The 27,388-nt window shown below is 44.5% G+C and overlaps 1 protein-coding gene across 1 annotated transcript in view; it reads left to right on the forward strand.

Moving 5' to 3' along the window:
* The window catches only part of STK3 (serine/threonine kinase 3), a 284,928-nt gene that overhangs the window by 154,322 nt on the left and 103,218 nt on the right, over nt 1-27,388 (forward strand).

The raw sequence follows: 27,388 nt of genomic DNA on the forward strand, positions 1-27,388 counted from the left end.
TCTTGTTTTTTCTCTCATGTCCCATGTTTGTTTGGATGAATTTCTTTAAATTAAACTGAAATGTAATAATTATGAGCCAAAGCTAATTAATAAGATCCTGATCCTCAAATTGGATCCATGCAGAAGAATTCTCTGTGCCTGTGTATGGGCCCATTGACTTCAAAGGGACTTTGTATGGGTGCTGCAGTCTGTCTGCACAGATCCAGTTACAGGTTGGGGCAAGCTTTTTTTCGTGTTGTACATCCAGAAAATATTGGGGCCAATTAGCGTATTTTATTTCAGTATTGTCATCTTTCATTGACAGACAGATTCCCCAGTTGACTTCAAAGGGCTTTGGACCGGCCCCTAAAAGAGTAGAAAAACTGAAAAATTAGTAGTTTTTTTAAGAGAGCAAAATTATAAAATATGATACAATCTTTGTAATCTGCACTTGTTAAACAGTGATTTCATGACACATTCTGATACCCTTACTCATGTTGTGTATCACCTTCACTCCACAAGAACATCTGTAGAGGGACTACTTGTTTAATAAGATACAATTCAACCTGAGTAGCGTATCTGAAACCATCCATAAGTACGTGAATCTGTGAGGTGCTGAGCACTTTTACCTTCCAGTAACTTCAGACATATATTAAATGACTTCGCTAGCAGTTGAAGTTGCTCAGCACCTTGCAGGTGGAATTCCACACTTCTAAGGTTTGGATTCTACTGTGGCAGAATGCAAGGAATCATTTATAGTGGGCAAAAACCTTGTGTTAAGTCTAAAAAATAAAGCGAGAGTCTGGTAAACTGAAAGGAATGATAAGATAACAAATGAACAATTGAAAGAGCGTAGAGTGTTTTATATTAAATGTGAAGTTGGATGTATATTGGAAAAACTTCTGTTGTGACTTATGCAAGCTTGGTTTGAAATTCAAGGCAGGATTACATTTTATTTATTTGTGGTGTAGCCTATAGTAGACTGGAGATTATTTTTCTCTTCAAATGTAAGATAATAAACAGTCCTATTGATGAGTGATGAGTTTCGGTAAGATGATTAACCCCATAAAACATTTAGTACATGTTTTAATTTGTTTTGATGATGAAACAGTATTTGCTTTATAAACTATGAGAATAATAGGGAGGCTTAGTGCAAGCAGTCCTGAACTAATTAAATTTAACATGTTTTGGAACAGAGTAGTAATAAGTATAAAGGTACCAGATAATAAAAAAAAGCAAATTTAAGGGAGCAAAGGAAAATCCTGAGTAAATTCTTGTGGGTAGAAATGTTACAAAGTAAGGATTCTTTTCAAGAAAAGATTGATATGTGGCCTTCCAAACCTTTTAAGACTCAGAAGTCCATGCATGCAGATGATCAGCCTGCCAAAAGGACAGGTCAGCGTGGTGTGTAAAGCCAAAAACACCACCCAAGATCTGTGCTGGGAATTGTGGAGTTATTAGGGGAATGAGAGTTTATATAAATCTCATATGTGCTGCAATTCCTAATCCATGCTCAAATCCTTTCTCTACTGTTGGAGACATGCATCCTGCAACAGTTACTGCAATCCTAGTTATTAAATAATCCCAGTAGCAATCTGTGATGGCCTAAGCCTACCTTTCAGTTGGCAAAAAGGATTCTTAACTCTACTGGTAGCTTCCTCTTCTTCAACAGTCTTTTTTAGGCTTCTGTGTTCTTCCTGAACCTCTGATCACTAGCTTTTAAAGGGCAAAGCGGGGAATAGAATCTCTGGGACAATATGATTATTCTTCTTCTCCTTGGGTGACAGCTTTGTTTTGGGATCGCTAGCCAACAAGCAGCAGCTCTGGACTTCATGGTCCCCTGCCCTGGCTAACTGCAGTGCAGTGTTATTCCTGTGTCACTTTGTCTGTGACCCTTACCCCTACCTCAGCCCATCCAGAGAAAGGTAAGACTTGGGAGACTGCTCAGTGCCAATAAGGAGATTACTTAGCTACTTTCAAAGAGGAGCTTCTTACTAGGAATAGGGTCAGCTGTGTTGTTTGGGAAGAATGCAGATCCTCTGCAACTTTCACTCTCTTGGAAAGAAATGTGGACTGGAGGGAGCCTTAAGAATGTAAATGATGTTCAGAGGTTTCTGCAGGATGCCATAATTAATGTACAACAGACTTCCATTAAAAAAAGTGAGAAATAAAAGTCTAATGGGGCTTTATGAGGGGCTGTTCAAGGGTTTTATAGGAAAGAAATTATACATGAAAAAGAGAATAGGCACGACTGGAATATACAGAGTTGGCGTCAAATTGTGTCCAGCCCCTGTGTGCATTTGTAAGGGAGGGAAAGGGCACAAGGAGCCCTTTTCTCTGAGTGATGGTCCCTATTGTATTCCACTTTGGGTTACGCATGTGCCTGGAGTGAGAGAATTTGAAAGTAGTGTCCATTAGTCCAGGCATGTGCCCTGGCTCGCCTTGTGCTTCTGTCCGAGGTGATAAAGGCAGGGTGGGTCAATCACCTCTTCAGTTCCTTCTCACCATCACATGGTTCATCACATGGTTGGAAACTTTAGGGTCCTCAGCTATGATGTCATTCTGAAAAACAATATTAATTCAGTTATAAATAGTTCATAGTTCTTTTAATAGTTCTTAATAATTTGTATAGATGTAATCGTTTTAATAGTTTTAGTACCTTTTAGAATTAGATTAGGCTACGGGGAATTCCCCCCACAACCCAGTACCCCATCCGGGTACTGTACTTTGTCCAGAACTCCATGCTTCAAACTCTGCGTCTCCTGCCCATGATCCTTCTTGGTCCGCAACAACTATCAACGCAACCTCTATTCCCTGGGAGAAGCTCACATTGCAGCTCAGTGCTGTAGTTGCCAACCCTTTCTCCAATCTTACCTAAGAAAGGTAGGCACTTTGCTTCTATGAGCTACAGCTCACTGCATCGCATGCATCACGAAAGCTTATGCTCAAATAAATGTGTTAGTCGCTAAGGTGCCACAAGTACTCATTTTCTTTTTGTGGATACAGACTAACACGGCTGCTACTCTGAAGCCTGTCACTTTGCTTCTGTAAGTATTTCATGGAGATGGCCATGAGACCCCAAATGGACCCAGGCCGGGGAACCCCACCTGTACATCAGCCTGAATTAGCAAGGAGTGAGCCACCTGCTGCAAAGTCTGACTCTGGTGCCAGAGAATCCGCAGACACCACAGCGGGGCCTAGTTGGGAAGCATTCTCATAAGCATGGGATTAAGTCGTCTTCTATGTCCACTTCACATCAAAGAAATCAGATGTGGCTGCAAGCAAATCCACCAGCTCAGTCCATGAGGACTTAGTATGTCCTAAGTTCCATAGGCCTTGATAAGTAAGCACAGAAACATGGGTCTCTGCTGGCTCCAGACAGTGCTCTGTTGGTATCACCACCCCCAGCTCCTCATAAGACCTGGGTCCCTCTAGTACCGGTAAAGACTGACCACTGCCAGATACCATCATCTTTGCTGGCCTGAACAGAAAAAGTCTCCCTTACACCTGGAAGGTCTAGATCCATAGCCACGCCACAGGACATTTTTGCTTTCCTGAATCCAGAATCCCCTGCTTTCCTGAATCCAGAATCGGGACCCTCTGTTTCCATGGAACTCACATCTCCTCTGAGAAACCTGCCTATGGGATGGAGCTTATGGCCCCCCCTTTCCTCTCCCATTCACAACTCAGACCTCTCCAGTGGCACCAGCGGTACTGCCATTGGAAACTGAGTCAGACTTTTCCTCCTCAAGAGATTCAGAACTCTCAGAGGAACTGTTTCTCCTGTACTGTCCTTACTCATTTCCCAGGAAACCCACACAGCCCTGGAATCAACTGCGACTTCACCTGACTCTGAGACACTTGTACCCCATACCTTGGGGACCCTTATGATCAGCTACTGGCCTATTGGGGACCCTCAGGGACTAGCATCCCCCTTCAAAATCTATTCGATACACCAGGGAGGTGCCACCTGCCTCCTCTTCAAAGGAATCATCAAATTTACCCCCAGGTCCAATAGAGGAGTAGTAGTACTACACTCCAATTCTGGAAGTTCCATTGAAACCAGCCACATTACCATTGCCATTGCCTGATGAAGTGGTGACCTCAGTATCCCCTCTCCCCCCCGATGACTTCGGCAATTCCTGGACCTTCTCTGCAGAGTCATTGGGGAACTTCAGATACCACTAGAGGAGATTCAGGACTCCTAACACAAGTGCGTGGACATCTTCCATGCCTCTGGACTTAATGAGAATAGCCCACCTGGTCAATGAGGCTGTGTCAGGGTTTGACTCACCACTGTGACACCTCCTGCTGGCTGTCCTGGGAATTAGCTTAGTTCGCCAGCACGCCCTCACTTGGTGACATCTCGCCAGTATCATGTCTGCTACAGGAAGTGCGTTGTCCCAAAGAACACAGCACCCTATTCAAAGCCCCCTCACAGAGGCCATACTGGAGTTGGCTAGGACCGTGTGGCACACCCCTGCCACCTGTACCCTGACCCCCAAAGGAGTGGAGAGGCATTATTATGTGCTGGCTAAGAATTCAGAATTCCTGTTCTCTCTCCCAGTTCCCAGCTTGGTGGTGTTTCTGGCCACTTCAGAAAGGTCCAGGCATCAATATCTCAGATCTACTCCCACAGACAAGGATTGTAAACGCTTAGATCTACTGGTCCTCCAGACTTCATTTCAGGATAGCTAATTATCAAGCAGTTGGCTAAATATGATTTCCTGAAGTATGCCAAGTTTGACAAATTCGCCAACAGCCTCCTACGACAGGACTTTCCTCTGTCAGGAAATGAGTAAGGGAAGTCAGTAGCCAGAACCACCCTCTAATCTATATAAGAACGGCCATATAGGGTCAGACCAATGGTTCATCTAGCCCAGTGTCCTGTCTTCCTACAGTGGCCAATGCCAGGTGCTTCAGAGGGAAAGAACAGAACAGGCAATCATCAAGTCATCCACTCCCAGCTTCTGGTGAACAGAGGCTAGGGACACTCAGAACATGATGTTGCATCCCTGCCCATCCTGGCTAATAGCCGTTCTCGATGAACTTATCTAGTTCTTTTTGATCTCTGTTATAGTTTTGTCCTTCACAACATCCCTTGGCAAAGAGTGCCACAGGTTGACTGTGTGTTGTGTGAAGAAGTATTTTCTTTTGTTTGTTTTAAACCTTGCTGTCTATTAATTTCATTGTGTGACCCCTAGTTCTTGTATTATGTGAAGGAATAAATAACATTTCCTTATTCACTTTCTCCACATCAGTCAAGATTTTATAGACCTCCAAGATCTCTTTCTTGAGTGGTAACAGCAAATTTAGACCCCATCATTTTGTATGTATAGTTGGAATAATATTTTCCAATGTGCATTACTTTCCATTTATCAACATAGAATTCCATCTACCATTTTGTTGCCCAGACATCCAGTTTTGTGAGATCCCTTTGTAACTCTTCTCAGTCTTTTGGACTTCACTGTCTTGAGTAATTTTGTATCATCTGCAAATTTTGCCACCTCTCTGTTTACCTGTTTTTCCATATCATTTATGAATATGTTGAACAGTAGTGGTCCTACTACAGACCTCTGGGGGACACCACTATTTACATCTCTCCATTCTGAAAACTGACCATTTATTCCTACTCTTTGTTTCCTATCTTTTAACCAGTTACCAATCCACGAGAGGACCTTTCCTCTTATTCCATGACTGCTTACTTTGCTAAGAGCCTTTGGTGAGGGATCTTGTCAAAGGCTTTCTGAAAGTCTATGTACTTTATATCCACTGGATCACCTGGTCCACTTATTTGTTGACCCTGTCAAAGAATTTGAATAGATAGGTTAGGAATGATTTCCCTTTACAGAAACCATGTTGACTCTTCCCCAACAAATCATGTTCATCTATATGTTTGATAATTCTGTTCTTTACTATAGTTTCAACTAATTTGCCTGGTACTGAAGTTAGGCTAACTGGCCTGTAATTGCCGGGATCGCCCCTGGAACCTTTTTTAAAAATTGGTGTCATATTAGCTATTCTCTATCATCTGGTATAGAGGCTGATTTAAGTGACAGGTTACATACCACAGTTCTGTAATTTCATTTTTGAGTTCATTCAGAACTCTTGGGTGAATACCATCTGATCCTGGTGACTAGTTACTGTTTAATTTATCAATTTGTTCCAAAACTTCCTCCTATGACACCTGAATCTGGGACAGTTCCTCAGATTTGTCACCTAAAAAGAATGGTTCAGGTGTGGGAATCTCCCTCACATTCTCTGCAGTGAAGACTGATGCAAAGAATTCATTTTATTTCTCCGCAATGGCATTTTCTTTCTTGAGTGCTCCTTTAGCACTTCTATTGTCCAGGGGCCCCACTGGTTGTTCAGCCGGCTTCCTGCTTGTGATGTACTTGAAAAAAAATTGCTATTAGTTCTTGAATCTTTGGCTAGTTGCTCTTCAAATTCTTTTTTGGTCTGCCTAATGTTACTTTTACAGTAGACTTGCCAGAGTTTATGCTCCGTTATATTTTCCTCAGTAGGAATTAACTTCCTATTTTTAAAGGATGCCTTTTTGCCTCTGATTGCTTCTTTTGCTTTGTTGTTTAGCCCTGGTGGCACTTTTTTGGTCCTCTTACTATGTTTTTAATTTGCGGTATACATTTAACTCTATTATGGTGGGTTTTTTTTTAAAGTTTCCATGCAGCTGCAATCAATGCAGCCAATACTTCCTCTAGAGCTGCCACAACCGCTAGTGTGATGCAAAGGCAGTCCTGGCTCCATGCCTCAGGGTTCTCCAGGGAGGACTGGAATACCATCCTGGACCTCCTCTTCGATGAATCTCACCTCTTTAGTCAGAAAATAGATGAGTCCCTACACACCCTGAGGGACTCTGGGGCTACCCTTTGATCGCTGAGTATATACACACCTGCCCCAAGAGGAAGTTCCATCACCAATCCACTTCATCGAGATATAGGACATGACACTTCTACCATCAGAGATGCAATGAACCACTGTGTAAAGAGCAGACGTCTCAAAAGTCCCACTTCCATCTATTCTCTTTACTGGCCTCAATATTCCAATCTCAGCCCCTGACCCAATGGTATTTTTGACACAAGCTCGAGAGCCATGAATCACTAAGCCCAACACCTCCTGACCCAATACTCCATGCAGGGGTTGTCTAGCACTCTTTTTTTTTTTTGACACCTGCAGTGTGATAACAGCAGACAAGTGGGTGTTGAATGTGGTCCACCCTCACTATACAATCGCAGCACTATCTCCTCCAAAAAAAACCTCCCTATCTCCCTGCAGGGACCACTCTCACAACAGTATTTTCACTCAAGAGGTGAACTCTTTACTGCAGTGAGGAGCAATAGAACATTATTAGGGGACAAGCTTTTATTCAATCTACTTCCTCATTCCCAAGAAGAAGGGCTGGTGGACACTAATCCTTGACCTCCATCACCTCTTCCACAGTATTTGCAAGCTCAAATTTGCGTGGTCAGGTTGGCAGCGATAATTCCATCTTTAGGAAAGGGCACGTAGTTTGCGGCTCTCAATATGAAGGATGCTTACTTTCACATTGACATTTATCCCGCCCATAGACAATTTCACAGGTTTATGGTGGCCTTTGACCATTTCCGATACAGACTACTAAGCTTTGGGATAGCTACCGCCCCCAGAGCTTTTACCAAGGTATTTTCATTGGTAGCAGCTCATGTCGGGCATCATGGACACCTCATTTTCCCGCACCTCCAGGACTGGCTCCTTCCTGCCAAATCTCACCAAGAAGCCTATATATCAACCTCTATGATGCTCTGTCTCCTTTCCTTACTATGAGTCAGCGTAAACATAAAAAAAAAAATCTGTTCTTACCGCTGCGCAATCTTTGGACTTCATCAGGGTAACCTTGAATTCTGTCACTACTCGGGTGAACTTTCCCACAGACAGGTTCCAGTCCATGAACAATATCATAGCTCACATCGCCAGCAACCCTCAGGTAATGGTCAAGACATGTCTGTCGCTACTTGGCCACATGACTCCACCTTCGCTGCCTTCAAGCGTGGCCACAGTTGGTTTACTTCCCAAGCCATCATTCCATGAGCCTCATGTTGATGGTTCCTGCGAAGGTACTGTCCTCCCTGCTGTGGTGGACAAATCCTCATCATGTATGCATGGGGGGGTCCCTTTCCCCCTCCTCGTCGGACAAGACCATCATTAATGACATGCCCTTACTAGATTGGGGCACCATAAGGAATGTGGACATCTTAAGAGTCCAGAATGCACATCAATGTCCTTAAATTACAGGCAGTAAGGAAGGCGAGTCCTTTCTTCCATTCATCTGCTCTCAACACATCCTGATAATGTCAGACAACACTACGATGGCCTTCTACATCAATAAGCAAGGGGGAGCAAGGTTGGCCTTCCTTTGTGCAGAAGCAGTCCACCTCTGGAACTGGTGTATCAGAAATCAGATCACCCTTTCAGCAGCCTACCTTTTGGGGACACAGAATGTTCTCACAGACACTTTGCAATTGACGACAAGTGGGAACTTCATGATACAGTGCTACACAACATTTTCAGATGATGTGAAACCCCAACCAGAGATCTATTCACTTCCCTGGCCAACAATAAGTGTGCCAAGTATAGTTCCAGAGGCGCCCTAGCTTATCGCGTTCCCTCCACTGAAGCTTCTGCCATGAGTGTTACACAAGATCCAGCAGGACAGGGTGACAGTCACCTTGATCTTCCCGTTCTGGCCCAGACCGTTCTGGTCCCCAATCTGCCTGTGCATGTTGTCTCACCCACCAATTACCGTCCCAATATTTCCCAATCTACTGACCCAATGCAATGGCAGGATGCAATCTATGACCACTGCACCTTCAGGTATGTTATTTGGATGGGCATCATACCGAGAAAGTGCATGCTCCTCAGCCATATGAGACATCCTCTCCAACAGCAGAGAGGACTCGACTAGGAGATAGGTTTCAGAGGGGTAGCTATGTTAGTCTGTATTAGCAAAAACAACGAGGAGTCCTTGTGGCATTTTAGAGACTAACAGATTTATTTGGGCATAAGCTTTCGTGGGCTATAATCCACTTTGTCAGATGCATGGAGTGAAAAATACAATAGGTAGGTTTAAATATACAGCACATGAAAAGATGGGAGTTGCCTTACCAAGTGGGGGTTCAGTGCTAACGAGGCCAATTCAATCAGGGTGGACGTGGCCCATTCCCAACAGTTGACAAGAAGGTATGAGTATCAATAGAGGGAAAATTACTTTTTGTAGTGACCCAGCCCCTCCCAGTCTTAATTCAGGCCTAATTTGATGGTTTCAAGTTTGCAAATTAATTCCAGTTCGAGAAACTGCAGAACAATGATACTACCTTTCCAGTCTTCTGGCCCTTCTTGTTCTTTCACCCATATTTCGTTAGAGTTTTATTAGCTTCTAAGTCAGAAGCTGTCAACCCCAGGAGCTTTCCCCTGTTTGAGGTCTTTGATGTCTGCTTTAATTTCATTGGGTGTCATTGGCTCCTCTTCTATTTCTAAATTAGGATTGGCATTTCTCTCAAATCTGTGTGTGATCAACAGCCCTGGACAGTTTAATATGAAGTGGAAATGTTCTTTCCATCGTCTGGGTTGCTCTTCATGCATTTTCAATCTGTCCATGAGAGTCTCTGATGGCATCACCTGTAGTGGTCTGGTTCTTCCTGAGAGCTCTTTCACCGTTCTATAGAGCTACTTGACGTTCCACCTGTGTGCTGCTGCTTCTGCCTCTGCAGCCTTCTCCTGAACCAGGCATTTCTATCATGCCTACATCTCTTCTTTATTTCTTTTCCTTTCTCTCTGTATCTTTCATCCGCCTCTAAGAGTTCTGCCTGTGTATTGCACTGTTCCTTTTTGGTCTTCAGAGCTTTCCGCTCATCAGTCATTGCCCATGTTTCATATGTAATCCATGGATCCTTCTTCTGCTCTCTTTGGAGACTGACTCGACTATCGTCTTCTTCCAATTTGAACATTTCTCCTCCAGACTTTCATCAGCCTGGTCCTGTAAAACATTGCAGTCTGGAATGTGATCTGTGTTTCTTTGTCCTTGAACTTCTCTATTGCTGTAACACTCTTTTTGTCCATCTTTGTGATCTTTTTGAGTTTAAGTTGTAACGTGGCTACTAAAAGATAATGATCTGCGCTAACATCTGCTCCTGTGCTGACTCTGACATTCCTCAAAGAAGATGCCCATCTCTTAGGGCTTGTCTACATTGCCCGCTGGATCGACGGGCAGCAATCGATCCAGCGGGCGTCGATTTATTTGCATCTAGTCTAGACGCTATAAATCGACCGCTGAGCGCTCTCCCGTTGACTCCAGTACTCCACCAGGGCAATAGGTGCAGGCGGAGTCGATGGGAGAGTGTCAGTCGTCGACTTACTGCAGTAAGTAGATCTAAGTACGTCGATTTAGCTGAAGTTGCATAACTTAGATCGATATCTCCCCTCTCCCCCCCGTGTAGACCAGACCTTAGATATACACACGTGATCTCTCTGGTTGACAGTTGCATTGTCTGATGATCTCCATGTGAGCTTGTGAATTCTCTGGTGCCAGAAGATATTTTTTCCTACAATTATGGTGTTTGTGCCACAGAGATTCATGAGGCTTTGCCATTATCAATTCAGATGCCTTCTGCTGCTGTGCCTGTGACTCCTTCCCAGTCAGTAGAGTTTGTGCACTGAAGTTGTCTATCATCAACTTGATGTCACGTCTAGACAGGTCATCAAATACTTTCTGCACCTGCTTGCGGCGTGTACCCTTTCCACTGTTCCCTGCTGCATTTATTGGCGCACAGACTTGGATTATTGTATACTTGATGCGTCTTGTTTGCAGCCTGGCTGTTGTTGTTCTGTCTGTCACTGGCTGTCAATCCACCAGGGTCTTTGTTGTGCTGCTATGCAGCATTATTCCTACACCTCTTTCATGAATTCTTCTTCCTGAGTATAAAATTGTAGCACCATCAAACACCGTCTTGCCACTCCCTGCCTATCTCATCACACTGGTGCCAAGAATGTTCAGATAGTATTTTTTCAATTCTCCTATAACCTGTACGAGCTTTCCTGTATTATACAAATTATGTACATTCCACATGACTACGCTTGTGACAGATTTGGTCGTAGGATTCAATGTCTTGAGATCTCAGCTTCCTTTCAGCTTTCACTGAGATGTGTCATACTTGGGTTTTGAGCTCCTTCTGCACCTACCCTCCTAAAGTTTTGGTTTAACTGAACTGTTCCTGTTGCAGTAAGTAAGCTTTTTACCTGAGTGGGTCGCAAACCCAACTGCAGAACCATCCTCTGTTATTTGGGCATGGGACTGCGACTGTTACTAACAGTGGCAGAGTTATTTGGACAGAGAAGAGAGGTTTGGTTTTTTAAAAATCCTAGAGATGCAAAACATTAATGACAAATGTTTTTTTTTAAACTTCCTTAACATTTAGTTTCCTATATTTGTTTCCCTCTGCCTTTTATTTCCCTGCTAAAGGACAAAATAAGTAACAATGAGGAGTTTTTATTTATAGGCGCCCATGCTCAGAGGCCTCTGGGAGCCTTGACAAAAAATAATTTAAAACATATTTTTTCACAAACAGGGAATTGTGCCCAAATAAAGCTGAGATCGGGAACAAAACAAGGCCTGTCATCCGGCCCCATCATGCAATACATAACCCAGCAATAAATAACATTATGCCCTGTTTCTTTTTGCATCTGTACATGTTCACAAGCAGGGAGTGATGCCTTTTGTTCATATGCACTTAAAAGGAAGGAAAAAAGATGTGAGGCAATATAGCTGACCAGACTGCCCTTGATTTTCGTGTGTAAGTTTCATCTGATCTCAGTTCAGAGACCCCCTATATGCAGAACATTCTCCGTGAGCATGTTTGCGAGTACCTTTGTAGCTGTCTTTAAGGCTCAGGGTCAGACCTTTCTATTTAAGTGAACTCACTTTTGATTGTTTTACTTTCTCTTTTCCATATAATTTTATTTTTTGTTATTTTTACATTTGCCCTTTTTTGGGTTGGCAGAGGCTCCCTCTCTCTCTCTGTGCCATTTGGCCTCAATCTGTTTTTTATTATTATTGCTTTAACCTTGATACATCATCCCCATACTTGGTGTTGGTACTGTAAAAATAAAGGGAAGAGGGCAATAAACTAATGGGATGCAAGATACAGGAGAGGTTGGGGTAGGTGCTTTTTATTTCCCATTAAGAGTTAAAACTTTTAGACCCTAATCCTGGAATGCCATCTACTATCTTCTGAGGTCCCTAGTGGATCAGATTGCAGGACTGGCGTCCTTCTGGTTGAATAACAAACCCTTCGGGTCATTTGGGTTGAAAACTTGGTGAAGAAATTCCAAGCCCTCCTAAATATCAGATTGTGTCACGTTGATGTCAGTCCGTCCTGTCTCTAATAGGAAGCTGACACTTTAAAGTCCTGTAGAAATGTTGAACTGCTGATTTGAAAACTCTTAAGGAGAACAAAGCTCTCCCAAGTTCCTTGTTCAGTGTAAGAGAAGAAACTCATTGCGATCAGATTTATTACAGTCTAAGGCCCAGATCCTACAATGAGCCCTGCATGGGCAGGCACTTGCACAAAGCCCTGTTGATTTCAGTAAGGCTCCCCATGGGGGTCTTCCTGCACAAAGGCAATTGCAGAATTGGAACCTAAAAAGCTAGCACGGAAAAGAGGAAGAGGAGACCGGGCAAACAAATAAGGGTGAATTAAGGAAATGAAAGTCTCGGAAGGAATGAATATCAGTTTTGATAAGAAAGAAAAGGCTTTTTGCAGCAGACACTTAATTTTAGGGATTCACTGGTTTCCTTAAAGTGTGTTGTTTTCCGAATTGTTGGTTCTAGGAGCTGCCTAGGGTTCATTGTATCTATTGTACTTATGTATCAATGCTACCTATAAATTAGCTCTTTAGAACCTACCAATTTTGTTCAGGGTATTTCATTCATATTTATTACCAATAAATAAAACTAGTAGCTTATATTTCAGGAAAAAAATTGATGACTACAGAAATATTACTGACAATTTCAGAAACTTCAAGGCATGTTTCCCTGCCATTTTGAAAAGTTTCCTACATTCCTGACTATCATATATTATGGAATTAATGTTGTAATGTTAGGGTTCCAGGCACTGATCTTTGCAATATAAACTGCACAAGAAGCCACTTTTTATCTGAGAAAGATGTTCATGCATGTTATTGTTTCCTGCACTTAAGCTGGTATTTAATAGAGAAAGCCAACATTCCAGTTAATATGGGGCTCTGCATCATAGATGTTATCCTCTAATGTGGAACTTATACATTTTCTGAAAGTCTAATCAAGTGATGTCAGTATGACATCAGTATATCCCCTTGTGTATTGTTGTAGTAATAGTAGAGAATATCAAAAAGTTAGTGAGGCATGACTTTCCTTTCCTGTAAGCTTGTTAGCTGTTCTTAATTGGGTTTTGCTTTTCCAATGATCACTTAAATGGCTTGTAAGATTACCCAACTACCTATGTCAGACCAATCCATCTCCAGTTTCCTGATGAGTCTAGCTTATTTCTGAACAAGAGAATTGGTGCTATAATGAGTTTTTGGTCTTCAGATAGCTCTTTCACAGTTAAAGATGTCTGTTAAAAATTCTCTGATTATTGTTCCCCATCTTTTTCAGAATTTTGGATGTTTCAGCATGGATGTTCTACAGCTCTGGGAATAGTATTAATTAATTACCAGTTTGTAGAAGATCAGCCAGGAAATCCATACATTATGGGCCTAATTTTTAGAGGTGCTGAGCTCCTGCATAGCCATTGACTTCTCATTTATTTGGAATGATTTAACCACATTTACTGAACCTGTATTGAACATCATTTGTTAAGGTCCAAAGGTTTGTCTGTGTTTGACATCAGTTTGCTGAGTAATTTTTCTTGTATATACAGATCCTTAAAATGAGAAGGTAATTGTTTTGTGCAGACCCATTCAATCCTTGGTCTCTTTGCTGTGACTATTAACGAGACTGCTCATTAATGCTTTTTGTGATAGTGTTTTTTAGAAATGGGAAGTGCTTTTAAGTTACATGTCAAAGAACCTCTCTGGGAAAAATCATGTTGGTCCCTCTGATTCAAGAGCTATTGCAGAGTATGTACTTAATATGGATTCTCTCTTTACTGTGCATGAAGCAGAGGTATTGTAAAACTCAACCTAGAAAGGGCTAATGGGTTTACTATAGTCATGTCATTGATTTTATTTTCCTCCACTAGGTGGAAAAGCAGATCAAAAGTTAATAGAGCCAGTTTTACAGGTCTTGTTCTCAGAAAGCAAAAACTATATTTGTGTATTAAAACAAACAAACTTCTTTCATACAGAAGTCTTCAAACGTGAGTTCACGGTCCCTTCAAGAGGTTTGTGAATATTTTTTCAGGTGGCCCATAGAGTATGTGGATTTTCCTTTTAATTATCAGAACAATTTACATTTTGTGTAGATGTTATATATAGATTACACAAAAACAAAAAACCATCCACCATCTCCACCTAAAAGCTACATATAAAGACCATTGCTTAAATTGCAAAGTCAAGCACTCAAAAGTTAGGAAATGCCTGTGCTTTGTAATTGTGCCCTTTTGTGCATTCCTTCCTGTGTACTGAATGAGGCAGGAGTCCTATGGAAAATACAGTATGTGATCATGTAATTAAAAACTGTATCATAATACATATGCATAAGGCTGGAACAGAATTAAGGGTGCAAGGGCAACTGTAAATCTGGCATTTCCTAACTTTTAAGTGCTTGACTGTAACCAAAATAAAATTGTCAGATAGTTTTTTCACATGTAATCTCTTAAGTTTGTTTGTTCATTCATTTGTTTTTTAAAGAAGAAAGGTAAAAAGTTTTAATATGTGCAACTGTAATAATCCCTCCTCCCCTCCATAGCCATAGGATTTGAACCCTCAATTTTCAGCACTACTGCAGAGTTCTACTTGATCTTCAGGACTAACTACATTAGCTAGCAACAGGATTAAGGCTGTTATCCCAGAGGAGGGGGATAGCTGCTACTATCCTGTGCTGAATCTGGGTATGGTCAGGGAGAACTTGGCGCACTCCTCTCCATTGCCTTCCAGGAAGAGTGGATAGCAGAACAGGTTTTCCCCCCATGCGGTGCCCACAGGGTAGAGCATGTGTCAGGTCCAGGGAATTGGGTAGTTGTGGGGAGGAGAGCTCTGCCTGGCAGTGTTCTCAGCACTCTGTGCGAGTGTGAACTATGGTGGCCCAACACTTTAGAAAATGTGTGTTTATTATTTTGTCATGTTCCCAGAATAATAGCGGGAGAAGGAAAATGGTGGTTTTTAACAGTTTATATCTCAGCGAAACCTGAATGGAATTTCATGTGACAAAAATGAGGTAGGACTTTGTCCCTGCCAAATTTCAAAGACCAGCACCACAATAGAGGTGTTAGTTTCTCTAGCTCAGGGGTCGGCAACCTTTCAGAAGTGGTGTGCTGAATCTTTATTTATTCACTTTAATTTAAGGTTTTGCGTGCCAGTAATGCATTTTAACGTTTTTTAGAAGGTCTCTCTCTCTAAGTCTATATATTATATAACTAAACTATTGTCGTATGTAAAGTAAACAAGGTTTTCAAAATGTTTAAATAACTTCATTTTAAATTAAATTAAAATGCTGATCTTACGCCGCCGGCCCACTCAGCCCGCTGCCAGCCTGGGGTTCCGTTCACCTAGGCCGGCGGCAGGCTGAGCAGGGCCTGCAGCTGGGACCCCGGCTGGCAAGGGGCTGGCAGCCAGAACCATAGACCAGCAGCAGGCTGAGAGGGGCCGGCGACCGGGAACCCAGACCAGCAGGGGTTGAGCGGCTCAGCCCGCTGCCACTCAACCCACTGCCGGTCTGGGGTTCAGTCTGCCGGCTCCTGCCAGCCAGGGTCCCGGCTGCCGGCCCCGCTCAGCCCGCTGCCAGTCCGGGATCCCGGACCTGCCCACATAGAGTAGGTATCTACCTTCTCCCTGGTTCTAGCCCATTCTCTTCCTCTCTGCACTGAGCTGAGGGTGGGAGTGCACGGAGCACAGGGCTGGGGGCGAAGGAGCAGGCTGGGGGTTGGGGTGCAGGGTCTGGCCAGGAGCTAGAATGAGGGAGGGGGCTCAGGGTTGGGTCAGGAGGTTTGGGTGTGGAGTGCTTACCTGGGCAGCTCCCATTTGGTGCAAGGGGTGCAGGTGGGAATGTGGGAGGGTGCAGGAGCTCCTGTTTGGTGCTCAGGGTAGGGGTGGGAATGTGGGGGGTGCAAGAGTCAGGACATGGGGTCTGAGGGGGCTGGGTATGTGTGGGGGATGCAAGAGTCAGGGCATGGGGTGGGGAGGGCTGGGTATGTGGGGGGGTACTGGAGTCAGGGCTGGGGTTGTGGGGGGGTGCAGGGGCCAGGGCAGGATGCTGAGTGTGTGTGAGGGGGTGCAGGGGACAGGGCAGAGGGCTGGGTGTGTGTGAGGGGGGTGCAGGGCTCAGGGCAGGGGGCTGGGATGTGGGGGGGATGTAAGGGTCAGGGCAGAGGGCTGGGGGTGTGGGCTGGGGTCGTGGGGTGCTCCCAGCCCCTTGCTCAGAGCGGCTCACGGCAGGGGGCTGGAGGGGATATGCCCTCATTCCACCCCCTGTCCCCAAGGCCCCGTCCCCACCTCTTCTCCGCCTCCTCCCCAGAGCAGCGAGCGCGCTGCGGCTCAGCTTCTCCCCCTCCCGCGCAAGGGCCATCAGCTGATGGGCGGCAGGGAGGGAGAGGAGGAGGAGGAGGGGCAGAAACGCAGCACGCTGTGGGAAGAGGCGGGGTAGGGAGGAGCTTGCCTGCCCTGCAGCAGCCAGCAGGACCAAGTTTCTTCATCCTGCCGGGGCGGGGTGGGGCGGCAGAGAAGAGCGGGCCAGGGCGGGCAGGATTTGAATGGCTCGCTGCTACCTGCCGGGGTCCCGGCTTGGGTTCGGCAGCGGGCTGAGCGGTGCCGGCGGCTGGGACCCGGCAGGCAGCAGGGTGCCATTAAAAATTGGTTCGCGTGCCGTCTTTGGCACGTGTGCCATAGGTTGCCAACCCCTGCTCTAGCTAGTTCATTGTAAAATCCTAGTAAAGACAGGGCAAGTGGTAGTCTTACATTGATATCAAGATAAACCCTAGAATCCTCCTCTCTATACTTCTCTCCCCTCACTGCGCCCCTTCCCCGCCACGGGTTTACCTTGACCAGCTACATCAAGGTAAAACTACCACTTGTCTTGTCTTCACCAGGATTTTATATTGAGTAACTTTCTCCTGTTAGCTGTCTTGTAAATGACACACCTTTTTCACTAGTGAAGACATAACCATAAAGTTTGTAAGAATCTTTTGTAATGGAAATGTTAAGCAACATAAATGGAGGGGTCACAACCTGCTTCCCCTAAAATAATAAACACATTTGAAACTGGGGATGTGTGCGTTTTCCTTCAGAAATAATACATTTGTCTTCACTTTGAGGTAAGTATGAGGACCATTGTTTCTTCTTCGAGTAGATGCAGCCATGTATTCCACATGGGTGTGTTCGCACTCATTGCACCAGAGCCAGAGAATTTGCCTAGCAGTACTCAGAGAGGGGCAGTGCTTGCACCTTGTGGCCATAGCCCATGCACTGGCTAAATGAGGTGGTGCCGCTCTGATCCCCCCCTCAGTTCCTTCTTACTGCCCATGGCTGGAATTGGAGTTCTGTGTGGTTTCTAACCTCACAATCTCTCTAGTTCTTAGTGACTTTTCTAGTTGTATATGGTTAATTAGTACCCTTATTATACTGTTAGTTAGGTTTACTGTTAATTAGCATTTGTTTGCTTATTCCCTAACATTGTCCATTGTGTTGGGGGGTGGGATCCACAACAATCCCCTCACAACAGTGCTAGCTGTGCATAGGCGAAGCCCACGTCAAGGAATGGTGTTGAGTTCGCAAATTGTTCACCAAATGGACACAGGTGGCAAGGGCTGTTCATCTAAAGAAGCACCTGCTTTAATAGGCCACGCAGGTGAGCTGCTTTGGCACCAAGGCCTTTGAAGGTCACTCTCAGATTCTGAGAACCCTGTCGCTTCATGTCTTGGAGCTGGTGCCTCACCAAAGAGACAGAGGAGTCGTTCCCTATTGAGTGTGCTGAGAAAGAGGTCACACAAGACTGATTGTGGCCGCTCTAGGTAGCATGAGGGCTCATCTGCCTCCTCCAGGTATGAATGCCACTATGCGAGATGGAGCACAGCTGCTCCCCAGTACTGCACAGGGAGGTCAGAAATCCTGTGCCATCAACTCCGGTTCTGGCCCCGGGGCGTCTGTTGAGTCCAGCACCAGCTGTTTCCGTGCTGGCGACATATCAGGTGGCAACAGACCTGCTCTGCCTTTCTGACCTGATCTCTCCTTTGGTCCAGGACTTTGCCAGGACTGCATTGTTCATAGACCCTTTGGCTGGGCAGGCCACTGATCCTGTGGTTCTATTGGCACTGAACCCTAGTGTTTCCCTTCCACAGTCAGTAGAAGTGGGGCCTGTGCTGGGCTCAGCACAAGTCACATCCTTGGCACTGGGAACTTTCTCAGCAGTCCTGCTGTCAGCACCGCCAATGTTACCAGGGTCGTATTCACCACCCTCCCCTTTGGCACCATTAGTCACTGTGGTACTGCTGCTGACTTTGGGGTTGACACCGCTTCTGGCACCAGAAATAATGGAGGGATACTCCATGCTGGCGGTATCATTTCCACTGTTAAGTGCCAGTTTGGGCTATGAATGAGTCAGAGCAGTTGCTCGCACCCTTAGGGCTGGCTCCATCTTTGTCCCCTGAAGCCTGGGACTTCTTGGCGTCCAGGCCAGGTTCTTCTTCCTCACATTCTCCATTACCTGGCCTTGCAGGTGTACATGCTGGCAGGGCAGAGGCACGACAGAGGTCAACAGTAGCAGCAGAACTATTGTTCACAGTGCACATCTGGGCAACCTTTCCCTCTCCAAGAAAGGAGGAGGCATTCGGGACCATAGTTTGGCCAGTCAACATACTTTCCCCCGCTGTCCCCCAAGCGTCCATTTTAACTCCTTGGTCCAGAGCAGTGTTCCAGTTATCACTCCCTTCTTCCCGTCTCCTCCATTTGGGGACATCTCAACCAATAGTCAGCTCTCCTGAACGCTTTTCCTCCAATTCCGATCATCCCACAGGTCATCTTCAAGTTGGAGGTGGATTGAGCCAAGCTCATTCTCATTGCCCTCATATGGCCGAGGCAGTGCTGGTTCTCCGAACTTCTTGTGCTATCAATTCAGCATCTCATACCTGTTCTTCTCCATACTCACACAGAATCACACCTTGTGTCCCGGTGTCATCTCCGTGTATCTCATGGTGTGGCTGCTTCATGCCTAAATGAGGAAGAGCAGTGTTTTGAGGGCTGTTTAACAGTTTCACAGTAGAAAGCCCTCTACCAGAATGGCCTATTCAGCAAAATGGAAGCAGTTTTCAGTGTGGTCATTGACCATGGAATTCAACTGATCCTGGCTTCTATCCAAGATATCTTGGAGTACTTGCTGAACCTTCAGTTGCTGGGACTTGGACTTATCTCATTGAGAGTGCATCTGGCAGCAATGTCAGCATTTTATCCCCCCTGTAGCGAAGCGATGACTCACCAGTGCAGCGCTTCCTGCTGGTCACCTCGGGAATTAGCTCTCCAGTGTATGGAACGCCTCCTCCTGGCCGGTGTCTTGCCTGCTGCTGCTCCCCGTGTCCCTCCTGGACCCCGGTGCCCCTTTACCTTTGGGTCCTGCCCCCTGGCAGTGCCCCCACACTCTGGGTCTCCCCTCTCAGGGGAACTCCCAACCTTCTATCCCCACCTTGCCTCAGTGGCTACTGCCAGTCATCATCTAGCCCCCGCTCACAGGGCAGACTGCAGTCTGTCATGGCCACTCATCATTGGCAAGTAGGTTGGACCAGCTGCCTCTGCCTATTCCCAGGTTGCACATCTGTAGCCCCAATACCTTTGTAGGCCTTCACCAAGGCCTGCAGCCTGGAGGTTTACCAGGCTGGAGCTCCCCAGCTCCCTTTGCCCTTTCCCCCAGCACTGTTCTGCTTCAGGTACCTTGCTCCCAGGCAGCTAGCCCTTCCCACTGCAGGGCTAGAGTGAGACTCCTTGAGCTCCTGGACTCCAGTCCTCTTATCAGGGCCAGTTAAGCCCTAATTGAGCTGGCTATGCTTGTGGTCAGCTACTCAAGTGCTTTCACTCCTTTTCCCAGCCACAGCCCTCTCCAGGGCTGCTTTTACTATTGGCTTCCCAGGGTAGGCCTCTCTCAGGGCTGTTTTAACCCCTTCAGGGCTGGAGCGGGGTGACCATCCCGCTACACCCCCATTCAGGGAATATTAGTCTTCTCCAATGTCATGGTTGCAAGAGTCTTAAAAGGGCTTTGTCTCCATCCTCTGATCCAAGAGCTGGTTCCTCTGTGGGAACTTAACATGGTCTAGCGGCTTTAATGGGACCTCCATTTGAGCCCCTCGCATCTTGTCCCTTTCCACTTTTGTGTCAGAAAACTTCATTCCTGGTAGCGATAACATCTGCAAGGAGAGTCTGTTAGTTGCAGGCTCTGATGGCAGAGCTGCTTTATACGCAATTCGCTGAGGACAAAATGTCTTTATGACCATACCCCAAATTTTTGTTTGTCGTGATTTCTCATTTCATTTGAACCTGTGTTCTTTCCTAAGCTGCATTCATCTCTGGAAGAGCAGCATCTCCATACATTAGATGTCAGGCAATGTCTAGCCTTCTATCTAGGTAGGACTAAACCATTTCATGCTTTGCCTCGCCTGTTTGTGTCATTTGGAGATCATGTGAAGGGGCAAGCGGACTCTTCGCAGACTGTCTCCAAAGGCATAACATCTTGTATCAAGATTGCATATGACATAGCTTCAGCTATGCCTACTCAGCAGGTGCAAGCTCATTCTATGAGAGCTGTCTCAATATTGGACATTTGCAGGGCTGCTACGTGGTTGTCCATCCATACATTTATGAACCATTATGCTGTTATTGCATCTTCCATGGTGGATGTAAATTTGGTAAGATGGTCCTGCAGTCTTTGTTTAGGTAGACTATGAGCCCCGCCTTCTGGGTGTATACTGCTTGTTTATCACATACATGGAATACATGGCTGCATCGACTTGAAAAAGAAGAAACGGTTATGTATTGTAACTACGGTTCCTTGAGATGTGATGCAGATGTGTATTCCAAGACCCACTGTCTGTCCCCTCTGCATCGGAGTCTAGTCTCTGGGTGTTTGGTGTGAAGGAGCTGACGGGGGGTTGGGGCAGCACTGCCTCATATAGCTCCAGTAGGGGCCATGGATACGAGGTGCAAGCGCCGCCACTCTGCACGTACTGCTAGGCAAATTCTCTGGCTCCGGTGTGCAGAGTGCATGCACACATAAATGGAATACACATCTGCATCACATCTCAAAGAATCCAGTTACAGTAAGTAACTGTCTCAGTTAATTACAGTATATTTTTGTTCATATTTGGCATTAAATTCTTTCATAGATGTTAAGGCCCTGATCCTGCAAAGAGACCCTAGAGATCCTTGGTTGTGAATCTTTTTGCAGGATCAGTGTAGAAAAAGCTATTAGCATAGAGCAGTTTGCCCAGCCCTTTCACTTTCCAACCAATACAGAATTGTTTTATTCAGTATATTCTTGAGAGGTTTTTCAGTCTAGGGTTTAATATATTTCTAAAGATGGGACTGCTACTGTTTTCCTTGGGAGACAGTTCAATGTGTAAGGGGCCTCACTGTTTTCTGATATTCAGCCTTTTTGATGCTCACTGAACCAGCCTAAACAACTCCTCGCCCTCTGACATTTACACCCTTTCAGTGCATTGGGATACTAAACATATAGTTGTATCTCAAATGTTATAGCGTTGTAAATCATTTTAATGACTGTGTACATGTTTTGGCATCTGCAGTGCAGAGAGGTTAAAACTAATTACAAGATTTCTATTCATTCTGCCAAGAGTGACAGAATAATGTATTTTGCTATTGGTATTGTTCAACTTAATTATTACATTTTTACAGTTGTGATATAATACATACTAGTCATTTAATACTTTATATTGTACATGCTTTTTATTCATCTAGGCTTTACCTATACATTAATCTGTGGGGACAATGGGTTTCTTTTTTTTTAATCTTCATAAAATACTTTTCTTTAGGGAATACATCATCACTGAGATATTTTTCCTTAATGAAGACATCAGGTGGGTTTGATCAAAACATGCATTACAGTGGATTATATTCCGATTTAAATTGAAACATTTGCACAAAATTGATTTCCCCCCTGCACAGTCCTTGAAATAGGGCTACGTGTTTTGAGTAGAATGACAGAGCTGCAGTCAAGTTAAGTTGTGTTTCTTCATTGTATTAGATGTCACAATTTATATTTTTAAAGATAAACTTTATATGACATCCCGATGATTCTTCTTGGCAAAAAATTCCCTTAATAGAAATAAAGGTACTAGAGAGCCATTTGAGGACATCTAATTTCATTTTGTCTTTACCACCAGTACTGCCAAGATGGAATAGATGTATTGAGTGTCCAAGATAGTCTCCACATTCCCCTATTCACATCAACTTCTCAGACTGTTAGAGGCATTGTGGCTTCTTTCCCCAAAGTGTGCCAAAAAAGGACTGGAGTGGGATTACCCTTAGCATTAACCCACAACCAGCCAATATGTTTTTAAACACCACTGCCTTTGTCTACTCTAAGTACTAAGAGGTGTTTAATAATGTGTTATTTAAACACATTTTTAATGCAACTTACTTCCTCAGTGTAGGCAAAGCCCACAGCTATTGCTCCCAGCCTCTCTGCTTTAAGAAACTACTATCGTAAGTGCCCCTGCCTCATCCAGGGAAGCAGGAAACAGGGAGGGATGTTGTTATGGAGAGGAGGAATTCTATAGGATTCTTCCAGCTTATACACCTGGGTCATGCTACAGACTTATTGAGGCATAGTGGTGGCAGCCCTCAGTGTGGAGTTTCAGACCAGTGAATTCACACTGTGCAGTGATCTACTGCCAACACCTCTGTTACACACACAATGCCCCGCTCTATAATAGATGATATTATTTCTATTACTGTAGCACTTAAGAGGCCTAATCCTGGACTAGGACCCCATTGTGCTAGGTGCTGCACAATCACAGAACAAAAAATATAATCCCTGATCCAAAAAGTTTACGTTCTAAATATAACACAGACTAACAGATGGATAGAGATAGACAGATCAGAGGTGGAAGTCAGTTGCCATCTCAGTAGTGAATGAGAGATGAGAGGTAAGGAAAGAATGGGGTAAGCTGTGAAAGGCTTGTTAAGGTGAAAGCAAGTAATAATGAGCAGTGGGTGACCCGCTGTTTTGGATAGGCTAGCCTGCCAGCCCCGACCCTGCATGCTGGAGCCCCAAAACCTCATGCCTCCCCCAACAGGAGAAGCCCTGCGGGGCCCCCCCCACAACCAGAGGAGCCCCAGCCTGCCCAACCCACCGCCTATCACCCCCACCAGCGCCAGGCCGAGCCTCCTCACTCCCCTGCCCACCTGTGGCTCTCTGCTGGCTCTCCGCGTCCCTCCTCACTCCGCCGTCCCTGAGGAGGCGGGACGCAGTGAGCAGCAGGGACCTCCAGAGGTGGTCGTGGAGTGGAAGAGACATGGCAGACACAGGCAGGCAGCAGCAGCAGGAGGTTGGGGACTTTGTGGGAGGGGCGGGGCCACTGTGACCCAGGTGTCCGGCAGCAGCTTGGCGGCAGTGCCAGGGATACCTGCTGCCCATGCAAGTAACTTATGTTTGATGCAGTAGAGAAGGGGGAGCCAACAGAGGGGTGACATAGTGAAAATGATGGGAAAATTACCTTTGCAGCAGCATTCTGAATGGATACGAGTGGGGCAAGATTGTGTTTGTCCAGGCCAGAGAAAAGAATGTTGTAGTAATTGAGACATGAAATATGAGAGCCTGGATGAGAGTGTTAGCTGTGGGGATGGCTAGGAAAGGCCCTATCTTAGAGATGTTATGGAGAAAGAATCAGCAAGATTTAGACATAGCCTGTCATTGAGGACTTAGACCAGTGGCGGACAATCTGTGGCCCGAGGGCCGCACGCGGCCCATCAGGGTAGTTCACTGGTGGGCCGCGAGACAGTTTGTTTACATTGATTGTCCGCAGGCAGGGCTGCCTGCAGGTCCCTGTGGCCGCGGTTCACTGTTCCTGGCCAATGCAGCTGTGGGAAGCGGCGGCCAGCAGAATCGTTGTGCTTAAGCTTAAAGTGTATAGAATTGTGTTTAAGTATTTTATTAAAATACAAAATTCAATAAAGAGTGTTAGCTTGCATTTTAAATAGATAAATAATTTGTAAGCGCATGCTCATGTGATATTATATGCATACTGTATCCAGATAACTGGAATCGTTCACTGGTAATTTGCCTGCAGCACTATTTCAAGAAGAAATATTGAAACAGGGAAGAGGAAAAGAACTAAAGGGCATATACTGCCTTTCCAGTGTAAAACCAAGTAGAAAGGGAACACGGCTTCCCAAGGTTGCATAGCTTTTGTAAAGCTACCAGACACTGGGTTCTGTTCCCTTCTATTTTGTAGGAAGAAGGGGAGCATATGACTCTTCATGAATTATGCTTCTTTCAAAGGAAACCAAGGACAAATACACGAATCCATTCTGGACTAGAATTTTAAAAACTGAAAAGAGGACAATGGAAAGATTTTGTAAAGTGGCAGTGTCACAGTGATGTTGATAAGCTATATTATTTCATGATATTTAAGTGCAGAGTTTATGTAAAGTAAATGAAAAGTTATATGTCTGATATAGTATAATGGACTGTTCACGTCCTTGAAAGAATCCAAATGTCAAATTCATTCCCAAGACAGTGTCATACTTAAGCTCAGTATTCAGAACAAATTTCTCACAAATTTCTTTGTGTGTCAAGATAATGGAGTGGTTGATACAGGACTTGATTAATCGAGAATTAACAGAAGGTAATGTAATTAGTGCAAATCAACATGGATTATGGAAAATACATCCTGTCCAACTAACTTGATATCTTTTTTGATGAGATTACAGCTAAATGATATAAAATTAACATGGCACACATTAAATGGATTATAAGGGGGGAGGGTAACTGAAAGGTCTCTAAATGTAAATGCAAAAGGAGAATTGTCATCGAGCAGGCATGCTTCCAGTGAGATCCTGCAGGGATCAGTTCTTGGCTCTATGCTATTTAACACTTTTATCAGTGTTCTGGAAGAAAACATAAAATTATCACCAATAAAGTTTGCAAATGACATAAAAATTGGGGGAGTGGTAAATGAAGATGATAGGTCACTGATTCAGAGAGGCTGTGACCAAAAGAGCTAATGTAATCCTTGGATCCATAAATAGGGGAATTGCAAAAAGAAATAGAGAAGTTATTTTGCTTCTGTATTTGGCACTGGTGCGACTGCTGCTGGAATACTGTGTCCAGTTCTGGTGCCCACAGTTCAAGAAGGGTGCTGATAAATTGGAAAGGGATCAGAGAAGAACTGTGAGAATGATTAAAGTATTAGAAAACATGCTTTAAAGTGTTACACTCAAAGCACTCCACCTATTTAGCTTAACAAAGAGAATATTAAAGGGAGACTTGGTTAGAGTCTATAAGTATCTACATGGGGAACAAATATTTAATAATAGCCTAACAGAGGAACGTATAGCATGACCAATGGCTGGAAACTAAAGATAGACAAATTCAGACTATAAGTAAGGTGTAAGTTTTTAACAGTGTGGGTAATTAACCATTGGAACAATTTACGAAGGGTCATTGTGGATTTTCTCTCACTGTCAATTTTTAAATCAAGATTGGATATTTTTCTAAAAGATATTCTCTAGGAATTATTTTGAGGGAGTTTTATGGCCTGTGTTATACAGGAGATAAGATGAGCTGATCACAATGGTCCCTTCTATCCTTGGAATCTATGAATATATGAATCTATAAATTGTAGGCTCAGCTAGCCATCATGTGTCTGACTATGTGTTGCCTGAGATCCCAATTCTGCAATTGGATAAGCCTGTACAGAGCCCCATAGAAATCTGGCCCCATGCAGATCCAATTGCAGTCCCCCCCCCCCTTTTTTTTAACTGAGATTTTTTTGGGGAAAATATTTTTCAGATAACATATTTACAACTACTTTAGAAAAGTTAAATTCTTACAGCTATCTGTTATGGGGATATAATTTTATTTCTTTTAAGTATAGTTTTCATATTTTCCTTACATATGATGCTTGTAAGGACATGAAAGGGCACAAAATGTTTTCGAGCTCATAGCCACACTCAGAAGTGCAGCTGTTGACAGACAGTACATTGGTGATGCACTACATACATAAGTAAAGGAACACCCAGTCTTCCCCGCTCTAAAGACAGTCAAGTTGTGGAGTTGGTGCTACCTGCATGGTGTAATTCCAATGACCCTACACCTTCCTTGCAGGTGCTAGCAATGACTTGGTGGACTTCTTAAGCAGACAGTTGGTGACCAACCAATGGGCCCTGCAAAAATCCATTAGCAAGTCAGTATTCCACCAGTGGAGGAACCTGGTGACAGGCCTGTTTGTCATCAAGGACAACACCAAGTATCCAAATTACTATTCCAGAAGAGGCATGAACCTGGGATCCTTGCCAGATGCTTCCCACTGCAAAGGAACCAGAGATTCCTTTAAGGCTCTCCACCAATTCCACTAGCCCCCAGCATGATTGCCAAGGCCTGAGGAGACCAAGCTACAGTCATCCTCGGTGCTCCAATTGGCTGAGGCAGTTTTGGTTGATTACAAATGTCCATGCAACCATCAATCGGGCTCCTGGACCACCCAGATATGTTATCACAGGAACTAAGGGAAGTATTCCATCCAAACCTGAAGTCACTGCACCCGAAAGCCTGGATGTTGGCTGGTTGGACACCATGGAAAGTAACCGTCCCTCACATGTTCAGAAAATCCTAATTCGGAGCAGAAAACTGTCCATGAGCAACACTCTGGACTTCCATTAGTTTAATCAAGGTCCATCAGGAAGCAAAGAATAACAGTGAAATCTTCAGTGAGCTTAAACTCAAAAAGGAAGCTTACAAGAAGTGGAAATTTGGACAGATGACTAGGGAGGGGTATAAAAATATTGCTCAATCATGGAAGAGTGTAATCAGGAAGGCCAAAGCACAGTTGGAGTTGCAGCTAGCAAGGGATGTGAAGGGTAACAAGAAGGAATTGGCGGATGTGATTGCAGAGCCATTGGCCATTATCTTTGAAAACTCATGGCGATCGGGGGAAGTCCCGGAAGACTGGAAAAAGGCTAATGTAGTGCCCATCTTTTAAAAAGGGAAGAAGGATGATCCTGG

Source organism: Chelonia mydas, chromosome 2 (genome assembly GCF_015237465.2).
Source record: "Chelonia mydas isolate rCheMyd1 chromosome 2, rCheMyd1.pri.v2, whole genome shotgun sequence".
Taxonomy (NCBI): Eukaryota; Metazoa; Chordata; order Testudines; family Cheloniidae; genus Chelonia; species Chelonia mydas.